This window comes from Myotis brandtii, unplaced genomic scaffold (genome assembly GCF_000412655.1).
Source record: "Myotis brandtii unplaced genomic scaffold, ASM41265v1 scaffold326, whole genome shotgun sequence".
NCBI classification, from domain to species: Eukaryota; Metazoa; Chordata; class Mammalia; order Chiroptera; family Vespertilionidae; genus Myotis; species Myotis brandtii.
In genome coordinates, this window is record NW_005362534.1 from 876113 (window position 1) to 884002 (window position 7890).

The window sequence follows — 7890 nt, forward strand, 5'->3', positions numbered from 1 at the left end:
GACTGCTGAGGGGGCTACAGATCAGGCCCAGAGAGAGGCCCGGAAAGAGAGGCAGGGTCTGACCCGCAGCCTCCGTGGCAGCTGTCGATCAGTCGTTGCCTCTCTCTTTCTCTCGGGGCTTCGCCAGCAGCCGCACCTCTCTTTCTCTATGGGCCTCCAGGGGCTGCTGATCAACCCTGCCTCTCTGATCAGGCCTAGAGTTAGGCCTGGAGATGCTGACTGGCATAGAAACTGACCAATCAGAACCAAATCTGAATGAACTGTGAGGAACCAATGGCTGCCTAGGAGGCGGAGCTTTTGACGCTGACTGGCATAGAAACCAACCAATCAGAACCAAATCTGGGTGAACTGCAATGAGCCAATGGATGCCTAGGAGGCGGAGCTCTTGACGCTGATTGGCATAGAAACCAACCAATCAGAACCTACTGTGAGTGAACTGCGAAGGCAGAACCTAAGGTGGGGGCTGAGGAGGGGTTTTAAGGGCAACAGCTGTTTAATTTAAGGTGTAAGAAAGTGATTCAATTTTTTAATGACCAGTTTGGCAGTATAGTGCATATGGCTGGCTATCAGTTCAGGTATAGGGACTATGTGTTTTTGTCTGCCAAGAGCATCTCCTCCTGAAAAAGTCTCCCCCCCCATTTAAGCAATCCTATCCTATATAATCTATCTATACTAAGAAAAGGGTAATATGCTAATCAGACTGGGTTGACCGGCCATCCTCCAGACGTCCGACTACCTTCCGGACAAAGCCATGGTGGTGGGGGCCGAGGCAGAGGCAGTTAGGGGTGATCAGGCCAGCAGGGGAGGGTAGTTTGGGGCAAGATCAGGCTGGCAGGGGAGGGCAGTTGGGAACAAGATCAGGCCGGCAGGGGAGGGCCGTTGGGGGCGAGATCAGGCTGGCAGGAAAGGGCAGTTGGGGGTGATCAGGCAGGCAGAGGCAGTTGGGGGTGAGACCAGGCTGGCAGGGGAGAGAAGTTAGGGGTTAGATCAGGCCAGCAGGGGAGGGCAGTTAGGGGCAATTAGGCAGACAGGCAGAGGCAGTTAGGGGAGATCAGGCAGGCAGGCAGGTGAACAGTTAGAAGCCAGCAGTCCCAGATTATGAGAGGGATGGAGCCAGAGGTCCCAGATGGCGAGAGGGATGTCCGACTGCCTGTGGGATCGGGCCTAATCCGGCAGTTGGACATCCCCCAAGGGGTCCCCAATTAGAGAGGGTGCAGGCTGAGCTGAGGGAACCCCCCTCCATGCACTGGGCCACTAGGATGATATAATTCCCTTTATATGATGTTCAACAGACAACTAATTTATGGTGACAGAAATCAGAACAGTGGTTACTGAGGGGAGGGGTTTGGGGCTCTGGGTGAAAGAGGTGATGGAAATAAGAAGCACAAATTGGCAGTTACAGAATAGTCATGGGGAAGTAACTAAAGCATAGGAAATATAGTTAATAATATTGTAATAACTATGTATGGTGCCAGGTAGGTATCAGAAATATCAAGGGGAACACTTTGTAAAGTATATGATTGTCTAACTATTAAGCTGTACACCCGAAACCAATACATAATGATTTTTTAAAAAAGAACAGTGGTTACTTCTGGGAAGGTGGTAGTAACTGGAAAGGCACCTGAGAGACTCTTCAGGGAAGCTGGAAATGTTCTAGATTTTGATTTCAGGAGCAGTTCTGCAGGCATATATAAATGTACAAATTCATCAAGCTGTACTTCTAAGACTGGTGCACTTTACTATATTTAAATTCTCTCTCAAAAAAGATGAAACAAAGATGAAAAAGGGTAGAGAGAACATGACCTTCAACAAAGGAAAAAGAGAACCAGACATGACATCATTTCAAATGACTATGTAAAAGCTTCTGAAATAAATAGGTGCTAAGATGAATGTGTGAGTCTTAAATATGCAAAAATATTGTCTCAGTCAAGGTACCGGCAGGAAATAGACGAAGCATGTGAACTGGGTAGATGGAGACAAGTTTAATAAAGGGAGTATTCATAAAGGATTGGACAAGCACACCCAATTCCACAAGGAGTACCAGCACTGATCCCTCTAGGCTCCCAACAAGAAAGCCCAAGAGTAAGGGGCCTGTGGATGTAACTCCTACAGGTCAGCTACCAGGGCCACAGCAGGGAAAAGGGGAGAAGATGGAGAGTAGACTTCAGATAGTGGAAACAAGATGCTCAGCATCACAACAAACTTAATTCAGACAGTTCCCTGCCCCGTCCCTGCTGAATGGTCATCTGCTGGGACTGTCCCTTCTCCAATTCCTTCTGCCCAAACTGCCTGCCCAGTTCCTATACATTTTACATTTTCTTTGTGTTTCATGAATGGGGCTTTGGAGAATTCACCCTTCCAGTAGATCCAACCCACACAGATCATGGAGAGCTGTGGAAAATGTCTCCCTCATGAGCTGACTGTTCATGATAGTCTCTGGATAGTTTCTGGGCTTCTGTGCCTTGTATGTGTTTTGAGCATTTGATGATGTCTCCCTAAACTTATTAGCTGAGTTAACCACAGGCCAGAGTGGCCTCAATGAGGAAGTGACATTGGAGCCAAGTCATGAATGATGAAAAGGAGGTATCTGTGCAGAGATCTAGGGGAGACCATTCTGTGCAGAAGGAAGCAGCAATTTCAAAACTCTGAGACAGAGGTGTATTTAGAATGATTTAGGGAAAGATTGTGCACCCCAACACCCAGAGCTGAATGCTTCATTACTTGTCAGTTATGGGAAGACTCAAGTTCATTACCCAAGTCAGGCCCAGGGAGTCCTCCATCACTGGGCAAGGAGAAGGAGCCTTGCTTTGACAAGCTTCCAGTTCTCTGGACCCATTTTATCATTTGCAACTGGAAGGTTGCTGGGCTTGTGCCTGAGCTCACCTCCTACTCTAAAAAAGTGTGACTCTTTTATCCTATAAGGAAAAAAAGGTGCAAAGTGTCATTAGTTTATTTGAAAAGTACTGAGTGGGCACCTATTGTGTGTTTGCTGCTGGGCCAGTGTAGCCTATACTCTCAGTGCACCAACAGTAACGACCTTGGCACTCACCATCCCCATGCCCGCTGACGGCTCCCTCCTGCTAGCACCAGTCACTCTCCAGCTAGGGGCTTTCTTCTATGATGGGAGCACATCCACCCTGCAAGGAAGGCCAGAGCAGCTGCGGGTGCCCGAGGAGCAGCCCTGGGCCATGATGAATGGGAGTAGGAAGGTCAATACCCTGGCTTCCTCCTCCATCAGGTGGGACAACTCTGAGGTGTGCTCCATGCCTTCTCATAAAGCTGCTCAAGAGTATGGAGTCCCAGTTGTCCTGAGAGTAGCCTGCTCTTTATCACCCCTTGCATTGGCTCTTCTCCCTTTCCTGCCTCACTTCCTCACTCCTTGACTGGTGTTTTCCCACCTAAATGACTTGCATTTGAATCTTATTCTCAGATCCACTTCTGAGGGAGCCTTACTTAAGACAGCAAGTCACAGTGAGGGGTACCAAGGAGTGTAAAGTATGTCTCCACCTATAAGGAGCTCACAATCTAGTTACTAGTTTTTAAAAATAGCAATTGAAGCCTTGAAATATAACTTTTAACCCAGCAGTTCAACTTCTAAGAATACAGCTCACAAAAATAAGCATAGTTCTGCACAAAACTCGGATACCAAAATGTTCAGCTCTCATCAAAGCATTGAGAATGAAAGATAAAATTAGAAAATGTAAATATCCTGAGGTCGGGAAAGAATGTAATAAATAGCATTACATCCATACAGTGAAACACTATGCAGTCGTCAAAAACCATGTTGTAAAATAATCCTGAATGACATGGACATGGTTCCTGAGGCACAATTAAATAAAAAGAGTTACAGATCAGTATCTCCGAACATGTCATTTTGTTAACAATAATATATATGTGCATAGAAAAAAAAATACTAGAAACCAAAAACACCAAAGGATTAACAGATGTTTTTGTGTGTTTTTTTTTTCCATCTCTGGGTTTATCTATACTTCCAAAGTTTCTATAAATAAAATGTATTTTCTTACTTTTCAGTGCACCATTAAGTTTACATAGTCTAAGATAAAGACAGTGTTTCTCAATCTTAGCACTATTGACATTTTGAGCTGGATCACTCTTTGCTGTGCGCAATGTAGGATGTTTAACAGCCTCCCTGATGTCTAAACACCAGATGCCAGCGACACCCTCCAGGTCATGATACCAAAAATGTCTCCAGACATTACCCATGTCCCCTGGAAGCAAAACCACTCCCAGGTGAAAATCACTGATCTAAGAGAAACTAAAATCATAAACCAATGATAGCAGTTAATGAGCATGAAGTGAAGTAAGATTATTCAAAATCTTTTACATTTGTATGACTTTTTTTCATTTTAAAGAAACCAACGCCATGTCAACATTTAACCTAATTAATGAGGCCACTTCCTCAATTGTGTAAAAGAAGAGCAATTAAAAGATTCCAAGACATCATCTGTTCGGTTTCTAAGAGGTTTAGACTTTTAAAAGTTGAAGTCATGCTGGCCTCACAGGGTATTCATTTCCCAACTCTCCTCACACTGAACGAAAAACATGAGATGAACAGAACCCCCTGAAATGTTCAATATCAAGGACTTCCCAAGTATCATCATTTTCAGTGATTTAACTGTGGTTCTGTGTAAGTACATAGTCGTAACAGATGCAAGAATGTTCCCCAAGTGGATTGTGACAATTAGCCTGAATGAAGAGGATTCCATCAAGACATGCTTACTGAGCACCTACTGTGTGTTTAGCGTTCTTTTAGGCTCTGTGGATATGGGAGTAAACAAGATGCCTAATATGCCTACCCTGGACAGACTTCCTGTTCTAGTGAGGGGACAGCAGATAAACAGGGCCCATTCACCTGAACAAGATCACTCTGCGGATTAGACCAGGTGGAGGCAATTTGCTCATGCTAGAAAGTGCCTTTCGCTGGTGCAGCCTCTGGGCATGAGTGCAAAGACCAGAGACAGTCTGGTCTCATACCTGGCTCAGGCATCTATGCAAAGACCTGATCCAGGTATGAGTCGGAGTATTTGAGGGCCAGAAAGAGAAGTGGCTGATCTACAGCGAAGAGAAGAAAGGCAAGTGAAGAGGGGGTGAGGGGCAGGTCAGGCAGTTCCCCTAGGACCTATACCACGTGCGGGCGCGCACATACAGTGTGATTGAAACGTTGTGGCCCATGTGCAGAAGTCGGTATTTTGTGGAAGAGCCACACTCAAGGGGCCAAAGAGCTGCATGTGGCTCTCGAGCCGCAGTTTGCCGACCACTGCCCTAGGTCTTAGCAGGAAGTTTGCGTTGCACTCTAACTGCAGTGGGAAGGCCTGGAGGGTGCTAAGGAGAGCCTGACAAGATCTGATTTGTGCTTTTGGAAGATCCCCTTGACTCTGTGTAGAGAGTGGACCAGAGCGGTGACAGTATCACAGGGAGGTCTGCCATTTGACCACCATAGAAGCCCAGGTGAGGGACGCACAGTGGTGGCCCAACTAGGTTGGAGGGGTGGAGGCAAAGCAGTGGTATTTGGAAGAAGTTTCAGAAGGGTTGGAAGCCTGCGTGGGTCTCACAGTACGGGAAGCTGAGGCAGCTGTGGTCAAGGAGAGGAGACACTGTGCAGGTCCCGGCTTGGCACAGCACTTGGGCTGCCTAAAGCTGAAGCTCCAGGGAATGAAGCAGTGACTAATGACAGACTGCATGAAGACCAGGACCTTGTAAACCCATTTTTATTTTTAAATAGGCTAACAGCCAGGAAGTAGGGCATTTTGTAACTTCCTTGGGAGTCAAAGCCAAGTGGCGCCAGGAGCTCCCAGCTGTGTAAGCAGCACGGAGCACAGGCCAAAGCACACTCATATTCTTCTGGGGGGAAAAAAATCCCTAGTTAGTGGCTGATGCCTGAAACTCCATCATTTGAGATTTCTTTTTAGTTCAGTTATTTTAGTTCAGGACAAAATGCAAATTTGCTTTCAAAAGGTAAAACAGAAGACATGGATGGAGACTGGGCCCCAAGGAGCAGTGTGACCATGAACTTCGGGGCAGTCAGATGGGACAGAAGATTAGTTCTGGTTCAGAAACAGCTTTAGGGCTGTGGAAATGAGTAGTACTGAGGCTGCACAGTGGGTGACTGCTGGGTGAGCAGGTCTTAATGGAGTCAGGAGCTCAGAAGGAGGAAGCAGTCTGTTCAAACCTGGCAGAGTCCGAGGGAGGGCAAGAAGGCAAGTGCTGCTTCTTCCCACATCTCCTCAGGCAAACTCTGGCCTCCTATGCCTAGGCTGCATATTTGAAGGTCCTTACCTCCTCCTCCCATGGCTGCTGGTCCAGCCCAGCCTTAGGCAAAGCTGGAAGCTCCTTTCTGGGATGAATCTTCAGGGAACCCACACAGGCTGCTTTTCCAGGCTCCTCTGGGTGAGTAAACCCAACATTTAATTCTAAAACCAAATTCTAGAACAATTAAATGACATAAATAGTTTCAATGGCTTTTGAAAACTCAATCAAACCTAATTATCTCACTGAACTTCATCCTTTTAAACTTTGCCAATATTTCTTATCTTTTAATTTGCTAACTTAAAAAAAAACTCAACTGGCTCTCTGCTCCTGCTGTTCATCAGACAGCTGTGTCTTCCTGTGTAGTGCCAGCTGCAATCCTGAGACAGGATGGTGAAGGTCACAGTGAGGGGATTTGGCCATATTGGGTGCCTAGTCACTGTGGCAAATTGGATACTGTTGCCATCAATGATGCTGGTGCCGAGTATGTTGTGGAGCCCACCGGTGTCTTCACTACCACGGAGAAGGCTGGGGCTCACTTGAAAGGCGAAGCCAAGAGGGTCATCATCTCTGCCCCTTCTACAGATGCCCCCATGTTTGTGATGGGTGTGAACCATGAGAAGTATGACAACTCCCTCAAGATTGTCAGCAATGCCTCCTGCACCACCAACTTCTTGGGCCCCCTGGCCAAGGTCATCCATGACAACTTTGGCATCGTGGAGGGACTCATGACCACAGTCCATCACCGACACCCAGAAGATTGTGTGATGGCCCCTCTAGGAAGTTGTGGTGTGATGGTCAAGGGGCTGGCCTGAACATCATCTGTGATTCTACTGGCACTGCTAAGGCTGTGGGCAAGGTCACCCCTGAGCTGATTGGGAAGCTCACTGGCATGGCCTTCTGTGTCCCCACCTCCAATATATAAATTGTGGATCTGACCTGCTTCCTGAAGAAAGCTGCCAAATATAACATAAAGTACTGAATCAGGCATCAGAGGGCCCCCCTCAAAGGCAACCTGGGCAACACTAAGGATAGTTTGTCTCCTTTGACATTAACAGTGACACCCACTCCTCCACCTTCAGTGCTGGGGCTAGCATTGCCCTCAATGACCACCTTGTCAAGCTTGTTTCCTGGTATGACAATGAATTCGGCTACAGCAACAGGGTGGTGGACCTTATGGTCCACATGGCCTCTAGGGAGTAAGAGCCCCCTGGACTACCAGCCCCAGCAAGGGGAAGAGCTGTTGGGGAGTTCCTGTCCCAAATTGATCCCCAACACACCGAGAATCTCCTGACCTCCACAGTTTGCACCCCAGGCCCCTTGAACAAGGGAAAGGGCTTAGGTAGTCCTAACTTGGAAAAAAGCTCAGACTCTAGATTTATATTCTATTCATGTTGCCTTCCCTCCATTTATTTTCACATTTTTATTAATTCTTTCTTTCACTTATTTAATAAATGTTTAGCCCTGTCTTGGTGGCTCATTTGGTTGGGGCATAGTCCTGTACATCAACAAGGTTGCAAGTTCAGTTCCCGTCAAGGCACATACCTGGGCTGCAAATTTGATCCCAGGTCCAGGTGAGTATAGGGCAATGTTTCTCTCACACATTGATGTTTCTCTCTCTCT

The 7890-nt window shown here is 46.9% G+C and overlaps 1 pseudogene; it reads left to right on the forward strand.

Moving 5' to 3' along the window:
• Window positions 1-3056: 3056 nt before the first annotated feature.
• On the forward strand, window positions 3057-7470 carry LOC102254306 (annotated as a pseudogene).
• The last annotated feature ends 420 nt before the right edge of the window (window positions 7471-7890 follow it).